Genomic DNA, 8,429 nt, shown 5'->3' on the forward strand with positions numbered 1-8,429 from the left:
CTTCTTCTTCTTCTTCTTCTTCTTCTTCTTCTTCTTCTTCTTCTTCTCCTTCATTTTCCTCATTCTCTGAAGCAGGAGCAGCAGGAGCTGTTTTTTTCTGTCTTCACTCCTTTTACTACTGGTGGCTCAAATTCATCCTCTTTCTCATCATCTTCATCCTCATTGTTGTTATCTATGTCCTCTTCATCTTTATCCTTATCACTGCCTTCCTTGTTGGCATCCTTACCATCCTTAGCCTCCTTGGCTGAATGACAGCTCCCCTTTTACCAGGAGTTGGTACCAATGCTTTTGCTTGTGTTTCTCCCTTCTTACCAGGTGTTGGAACTACTTTGGCTGGTGTAACAGCTTTCTTAGCTGGTATGGCTGCTATCTTTTTGTCTGGGTTAACACCTGCTTTCTTAGATGGTGTAGGAACTGCAGCCTTCTTTGTTTGTGAAACAACCACCTTCTTTGCTGGAGTTGTGGCAGCCTTTTTGCCTTTTTTCTGAGGGATGACAACCTCCTCTTCTCCAATGCTGTCATCTTCATCTTCTGATATTTCTTCATCTTCACTATCTTCTTCCACCTCCTTTGCGGGACGAGCCATTTTCTTGGACTCACTGTGGGTTTTGTCAACCTTTAAGAGTTTCACCATGATGGTGGATTATGGTGACCATGTGAGTGGAAGAACTTAGTGGAACCCATGAGATGTAGACTGCAGCAGCGAGTATTGACGACTCTGGAACACATACAAATGCTTGCCAGCTACAGCTAGTGTCTTGTCATTTTTTAAATAGATGAGTAATACACCTTTGCGCCAATATGCCACATTTTCCTTATCCATTCTCTGTTGAAGGATACCTAGCTTTTTTCCCCCAGTTTCTGGCTCTTATTAATTGATTAGAAATGTACACATTTGACCTAATGTGCCTGTGGTACAGTGAAGCTTGATATCTAGCTTCTTGTGTTCTTTATATATTTGGATATTAGCCTTTCCTAAATGTGTAGCTGGTAGGACATTTTCCCATTCTGTAAGTTGCTACTTTTTCTAAAGAAGCTTTTTGGTTTCATGAAGTCCCATTTTTTAATTTTTTGATCTTGTGCCTGTGATAAAAGTGTTTTGTTTAGAATTTCTTTTCCTGTAATGATGAGTTCAAAGCTCTTGTCTTCTTTCTTATAAGCATCAATGTATCAGATTTTATGCTGAGTCTTTGATCCATTTGTAGTTGAGCTATGTGCAGAATGTTGAGTATGGTTATTCCATTTGACTTCATTCATTCTGATTTTCCCCCTATTCCAGGCTGTGTTTATACAATAGCTCTGAAGTACAAGTTGAAATTTGCAATAGTGATACCTTCCACAATTCTTTTACTTTTTAGGAATATTTTTAACTGCTTTATTATTTCATTTTCTTGGGCATCACTCAGGCATTAGTTGTTATCATCTTAAAATTCAATACAATGTTTGTTCCCATTTTCTTTCAAATTCTTGAATTCTTTGGTAAAATTTATGATTGTTTGTAGGACCCCGAAGGGCTGCTATGCCCTAGCTGAGCCTTTCTGTATGCTGCTGTCTACTAAGTAACATTCTACGGTTCCTGCTTTTGCATATCCTGACTAATACATCGTGCCCCAAGAAGGGAATTTATACTTGACATCCTATTGCCCCCCAGTTAAGTTCCTGTTTTTTTCTGAGTTTGTGTTTTTCCTTCCCTGGCTTGGTGTATATATATTGAACCTGCTCAGTAAAGGCATTGGCATTCTCTCACAACGGATGACCCGAGTCTGAGTATTTCTTTAATCCCCCAGGCCTACGCCTGAGCTCGGTACCATGAGCAGTGCCGGTGCTGTCAAGTGGAGGTTTCACTGAGATCGGGAAAGAGAGGAGAACCTGACGGGATGTTTCTGGAAGGAGCCGGCTGGCCCGGTTCAGAGAGTGGAACATATTGGAGAAGCGGCACAGGATCAAAGTGAAAGCAGCGCTAGAGAGTGTGAGCTTTGATCGCACCATGGGATTTGTGAGTTCCTTTCTACGTGTATTGACACGGGATGATGCAGGTAAGGAATCCTTGTATGAGGTGGAGAGTAGCTACAGCTCTGAGGATGAGGAAGAAATTTTAGAAAAGGAAAAATTGAAGAAATGCAATGTCAAAAAATGGGAACGGGAGCCTGGAAAAGGGGAAGCGAGAGCGGATGAGCTACTCAGTCCCTTGGTGGCAGCGGTGGTAGCCCGGATGGCACAATGGCCGGGCCCAGGGCATTTCTGCTGCTGCAGCAACAGTGGTGGTGGGTGGCTGCAGGAGCTGCAGAGGCTGTAGTCCGCACCAGGCATACCCAATAAAACCAAGAATCAGAAAGAACCACCCAAACTAGTGAAAAGTGGAAAAGGTTCAAAAGAAGGAGAAGGACAAGATACAGCAGAAGTAGAGATAGCCAGCAGGAAAAACAGCCTCAGAGCTGTCCAGTCTTCGACACCTACTAAAATAAAAGTACCAGTCCCTCAGCCAATCGTAGTTCCTGTGAAGAAAGACAAATGGAAGAACTCTCCACGGGTTAATCCTGGCAATAGAGAACTGCAAAAATTCCTATCTTTGCAAGATGATCCTCCTGTGGGTCAAGAGAAGCTTTTTATCCAGAAGCTAAGTCAGTGTTGTATCCTCTTTGACTTTGCTTCTGACCCACTGAGTGACTTAAAATGGAAAGAAGTAAAGCGAGCTACGCTAAGCAAACTGGTGGAACATATCACCCACAACTGGAACGCGATCACAGAGCCCATTTACCCCAAAGCCATCCACATGTTTGCAGTTAATGTTTCCAACCTTGCTACCCTCCTCCAATCCTACGGGAGCAGAATTTGATCTAGGAGGAGATAAACCAATGTTAGAAGTAGCTTGGCCTCATCCGCAGCTTGTTTATGCATTTTTCTTAAGATTTTTAGAGTCTCTAGATTTCCACCCCAATATAGCAAAGAAATATATTGATCAGAAGTTTCTATTGCAGCTTCTAGAATTCTTTAATAGTGAGGATCCTTGGGAGAGAGATTTTCTAAAAATGACCCAGCACAGAATCTATGTGAAGTTCTTAGGCCTGCTCGCTTACATCAGGAAACGGATCAGTAATATATTTTATAGGTTTATCTATGAGACAGAGCACCACAGTGGCATAGCAGAATTACTGGAGATCCTGAGAAGTATAATTAATGGATTTGCCTTACCATTAAAGGAAGAGCACAAGATTTTTCTGTTGAAGGTGTTGCTGCCCTTATACAAAGTGAGGTCCCTTAGTGTCTACTATCCCAAGCTGGCATACTGTGTCATGCCATTTTTAGAGAAGAACAGCACCCTCACTGAACCAGTGGTAATGTCACTTCTCAAATACTGGCCAAAGACTCACAGTCCAAAAGAAGTAATGTTCTTAAATGAATTAGAAGAAATTTTAGATGTAATTGAACCATGAGAATTTGTGAAGATTATGGAGCCTCTTTTCCGACAGTTAGCCAAATGTGTTTCCAGCCCTCACTTCCAGGTGGCAGAGTGGGCACTCTATAACTGGAATAATGAGTATATCATGAGTTTAATCAGTGGCAATGCAGCAAAAATGCTGCGTATCATGTTTTCATCCTTATACTGCAATTCAGAGCCATCTTGGGATACATTCTGCTTTCTCCCTGGCTCCTACTAGAGAAACCCCTAGTTCTGCTTTTCCTGTCTATTGTCTGTCTTTGGTGCACCAATCTGTTAATTGTCTGTTTTTGTTTCATTATTTTATGTTAAAAAAGTGTTCATTAGGTATGGTTAAAAATTCAACTTTGATAATAGAAATTTGGTTTAACTAGTAACTCAGGGCTGGAGAGATGGCTAAGCCATTAAAGGCCAGGGTATAGTGGAAAGAACACATTTAACTTTGAAAAATTATCTTGAAAAAACAAAAGGGGGGGAGGTTACTTCATCTCATGCAAGATTATCCTTTATTTTGTATATTTTAAATTTTTTATTAGTGGTTAATGATGCATTGTCCGCAGGAGACAGACATTGGAAATGAGCCCAGAAGGCACTGGGCTTAGAGAAATGGAAAGGCCCTGACCTGTATTAGTCAGGGTGAGAGGTTCTGTTCGTGTTTTTTCCTAAAGATGCTGAAACTCCTGTTTGGATTCCTGAGTGTTGTGTGCATCCTGTCACTATGCGGCCTGCCCAAGTGGAGATCTACTGGAGCCTCATGAAGAAACCCCCAGTTCTGATGTCAATGGGGATAAGCAGCTTGACCTGGCCAGTTATAATTCCTATCAACAAGACTACTAGAAAAGCTGCTGCTAATTCTGAGAAATCAACAATTTTTTATGTTAATTTTAATGTTACTTGTGTTCAGTAACATTAAAGAAGAAGAAGAAGAGAAGTTACTAGCAGGACTCAAAATGGCTGGAAGGCTCCTTAAAGGATGGGCTAGAGGTCCTTATCTCTGGGAGTCCTAGCCTTTGTGGCAGCCACAGCAGGATTGATATTTCTTTGCCACCTTCACAGACAGCAGATCCAGTCCCAGGCAGTTACTAAGCAGGTGCTCGTGTTGCTGGCACGAGAGAACCCTTCTGCCCAGGTTCGGCTCAGGCTTTACTGAGAATAGTTAGTCAATGACGGGTAACTCCTTTGCAGTCCTTACCTACCTAAGACAGGGGCCCTGAGGCTGGCAGGGATTCCCAATGACGGGTAATTGGTGTTGACGGAAGGTGACCTAAAACAGATGCTATTCGCCTATAAAATAAAAACGGGGGACTTGTAGGACCCCAAAGGGCTGCTATGCCCTGGCTGAGCCTTTCCATATGCTGCTGTCTACTAAGTAACATTCTGCGGTTCCTGCTTTTTCACATCCTGACTAATACATGGTGCCCCAGGAATGGAATTTATACTTGACATCCTATTGCTCCCCAGTTGAGTTCCTGTTTTTTCCTGAGTTTGTGTTTTTTCTTCCCTGGCTTGGTGTATATATATTGAACCTGCTCAATAAAGGCATTGGCATTCTCTCACAACGGATGACCTAAGTCTTAGTATTTCTTTAATCCCCCAGGCCTACGCCCAAGCTCGGTACCACGGGCAGTGCCGGCACTGTCAATTATTCTTTTAAATTCTGTGTCCTGAGGTTCATCTCAGTAGTTCTCAATAGGAACATGTTTATAGGATTAGTGGGTTTGACAGGATATATGTTTTCTTGAAAGTTTGTGTTTATTATATCCAGACTCGACTTGTATATATAGACTTCTTTCTTAGGTTGTTTGTGTAGTGAGAGAATCTACTCTTTTTTTGCACTAGTCCAGTGCAGGACATATATGACTAAATCTAGGCCAGGTAAAGCAAATACACTGTTTAGTTGGAGCAGTCAAGAATAGTTTCCAAACCATTTATTTTAACCTTATCAGTGGCTATAGAAATGAAAACAAGTGAAGAAAGATGGAGAAAGGTAAGGATCCTTTCGCTGGTGAAAGGTGAGCAGAAACTATGTGGTTTCAAAGAATATGGTTTTGTAGCTAGATGTGTGTATGTGAGTGAACATAGTTATGGGTGAGTTGGGAAGAAGAAGTAGAAGCAACTCTCACAACAAGTGTATTTCTTGAACAACAAGGGCTTTGTTTTCACAGATGAGCTTGTAGGTATATTGATACTGGACTGGTGCAGTTGTGAAGGAAAAGGAAAAAACAACTTATCTGACAAATTTGGCCCTAGAACAAAGAAGTTTATCAAGCTAAACATTTTGATCTAAAGTTCTGGTCTTACAGATGGTGATGGGGAGCAGAAATCACTGTCATAGTTAAGACACTCATTGATACGTATTTTATATAACTAATTTTTAATCTTCTGACCTGAATTTCTATGTGCACTGACTTTCACTTCTTTTCTAGCTTCACATTTTTCTATTCTTGACTGTACATTCTATTATAATTCATACTTTTCCAGAGTTCAAATCATTTGCAATAAAATCATTGGACTCCTAGTTCCTATATATTTACTATTCTAAAGCTTAACTAACAACACCCAGAGGCAATAGATATTTGGTTATTGATTTTCTTCAAAACGTTTTTTCTATTTCTCTCCTTATTATTGAAAATAGCTATTTATTTCCAGATACTATAGTTACATAGTATATAGTTATATAGTTATTGTTCCTCTCCTACAACCTTCTGAGTTCCTTTGCATCATTTATCCTAGTGAACCCATACCTTCTCTGTCTCTCATAGAAAACCAACTGGCATCTATGTTGTAATAATAATAATAATAATAATAATAACAAAATTACACAACAATATGAATAGGACAAAACAATAAACAGATGACAAGGATTTTAAAAAACATAATAAAAATATAGACTCAGAGACAGGAACACATTTTAACTTAAATAAAATATTTTTTTGTTATAACTCTAGAAAAGGAAACATCAGAAAATTTCTTATTTATGAACTAGGAATGGTCCCTTCATGATTTGCGAGAGGTAGCAAATACACAGGCAGAGTAATGTCAATTTTCTCACATGATCAGAGTTACATATTTTTAGCTGATATGATACAATCTAGTTGTCAAGATATTAGACACTCACATATGCCTATAACATCACTGTAAGAAAATTCAATGTAACTCCTTGTTAATCCAATTAATTTCCCAGGGTCAAAGAATCAAGTACATATTGGCTACCTGTGGCAAAAGTGCTTTATGACACTGAGTCTTTAGTCTTTTATGATTTTGAGCACAGGAAATGAACTATGATATACAATATGGAAAACAAGGCATTTACAGTTAAATTTATTATAGTATAGGAACATTGTAACAATAATTGTAACAGGATAAATATGCCTAAGTTTCTGAGAACACTGCAAAAAAATTTGTAATTGTATTATTGTTGATATTTCATAGCAAAAATAAAGTAAATGGTATATGCCACTTCAACTATGGATACACAGAAGATGAAAAGCCATGAGAACCTCATCTTGTTTCATGGTCTTTCCTCTCCTTCCTCATCCCACTAAACATTCTTATCATGAACTTTCCTGTTCAGTTAGATATCACTTGGAGTATTTGAAATGTGAGTTTGAATTGTTATGTCTATAACAGGTTTACAATTTTTCTATAGTAACTGTATCTATGTCAAAACTCAGCATGCAATGAATTCAGATTATGTTTCTTGGATTAAAAATATATAATTTTTCAAAGTTGACTTCACTTGCCAATATTTGACAAAGAATTACAAGTAGCTAAAAGGTGCCGAGAGATGAATATATAGTTTCTCCCAAGGATGAAACTTCAAGTTGTTTTATATAGTACAAAGTGATCATACCTGAAGATATACACACACAACTTTTGATCACTTTGGAATATTTATCAAAATCAATACTTTAAAAATGATAACAAGCAAAAGTGTTGACATTTAATTATTTGATTCCTTTTCTTTGTGGTAACTGAGAGCAAATCCATACAATGGAAAAATTCACTCAAGATGTGACATGATGCACAGAAAATATGCTACTACAATCCTAATGAAGTTCTTTTCAAAGCCAATGTTATTACGCCACAGAGAGTATTGCCTTCAATGGATGCATCTGGTTTTGTAAGTTAATAAAGCCTCTTGACTCTAATCACAAGAATATAATTTAGCAAGTTGAAAATTTTAGCTGCAAAAAGAAATTTGAGGAAAAAAATCTGAACAGGCTCTTCAAAAAAATGCATTCACTTAGACAAATCTTCCAAAGTCCTTAAAATATCAGCAAATTAACCGAAGCAGGTATACATTGGATGACAAATAATAGACAGATGAATTTTATTCCTAGAACAAAAATTACAAGACTAAACATTTTAAGGCATTCAGTGCATTACATAATTTTTATATATCAAGTATAAGCATATAGTCATTTCAATTGATAGAAACCATTATTATTTGACAAGATTAAAAGAAAGAATTAGGTGTATCCTAGGAAAGGCTATCTAACATCCCCATACATACAAGATACATGTACAAACAAAAAATAATTTTAATATATCTTTCACATATCCAGAACTAATTGCATTTTGTTTTCATTAAAAGGAAAACAAAACATTTTATAATTTTAGGAGAAAAAACAAACACACAGAAAAATAAGATTATCAGAAAAATATCTGCATATTAAGAATATCCTATTTTTGCACATTTAGCTATTAGGATATAATTAATTAGTGAGTAACAAGGAGAAAACTAGAGTTTCTACTGACTAATCAGAACTGAACTAGTCAGAATTAACTGTTCATGACTTCAAATTAGTAAAATATATTGAATGTATAAGTAGATAAGGAAAAGTAATATCTTACCAAAGATTCCTAGAGAAATGTAAAAATTGAGTTATAGTAGTATTTTATTAATCATTGAAATTGTGCCAACATATTTTTTCTCATTCTTTATAATAGCTTTATGAACTTGATAAACTTTTTAAACCTAAGAGAT

At 37.6% G+C, this 8,429-nt stretch overlaps 2 pseudogenes; one reads left to right on the top strand and one right to left on the bottom strand.

Annotated features, from left to right (window-relative positions):
• The window catches only part of LOC114614022, a 2,643-nt pseudogene extending 2,009 nt beyond the window's left edge, over positions 1-634 (bottom strand).
• Positions 635-1,809: 1,175 nt separating this feature from the next.
• LOC114614069 lies at positions 1,810-3,659 on the top strand (annotated as a pseudogene).
• Positions 3,660-8,429: the final 4,770 nt, after the last annotated feature.

The sequence above is a fragment of the Grammomys surdaster genome, unplaced genomic scaffold, assembly GCF_004785775.1.
Source record: "Grammomys surdaster isolate TR1022 unplaced genomic scaffold, NIH_TR_1.0 126298, whole genome shotgun sequence".
Lineage (NCBI taxonomy): Eukaryota > Metazoa > Chordata > Mammalia > Rodentia > Muridae > Grammomys > Grammomys surdaster.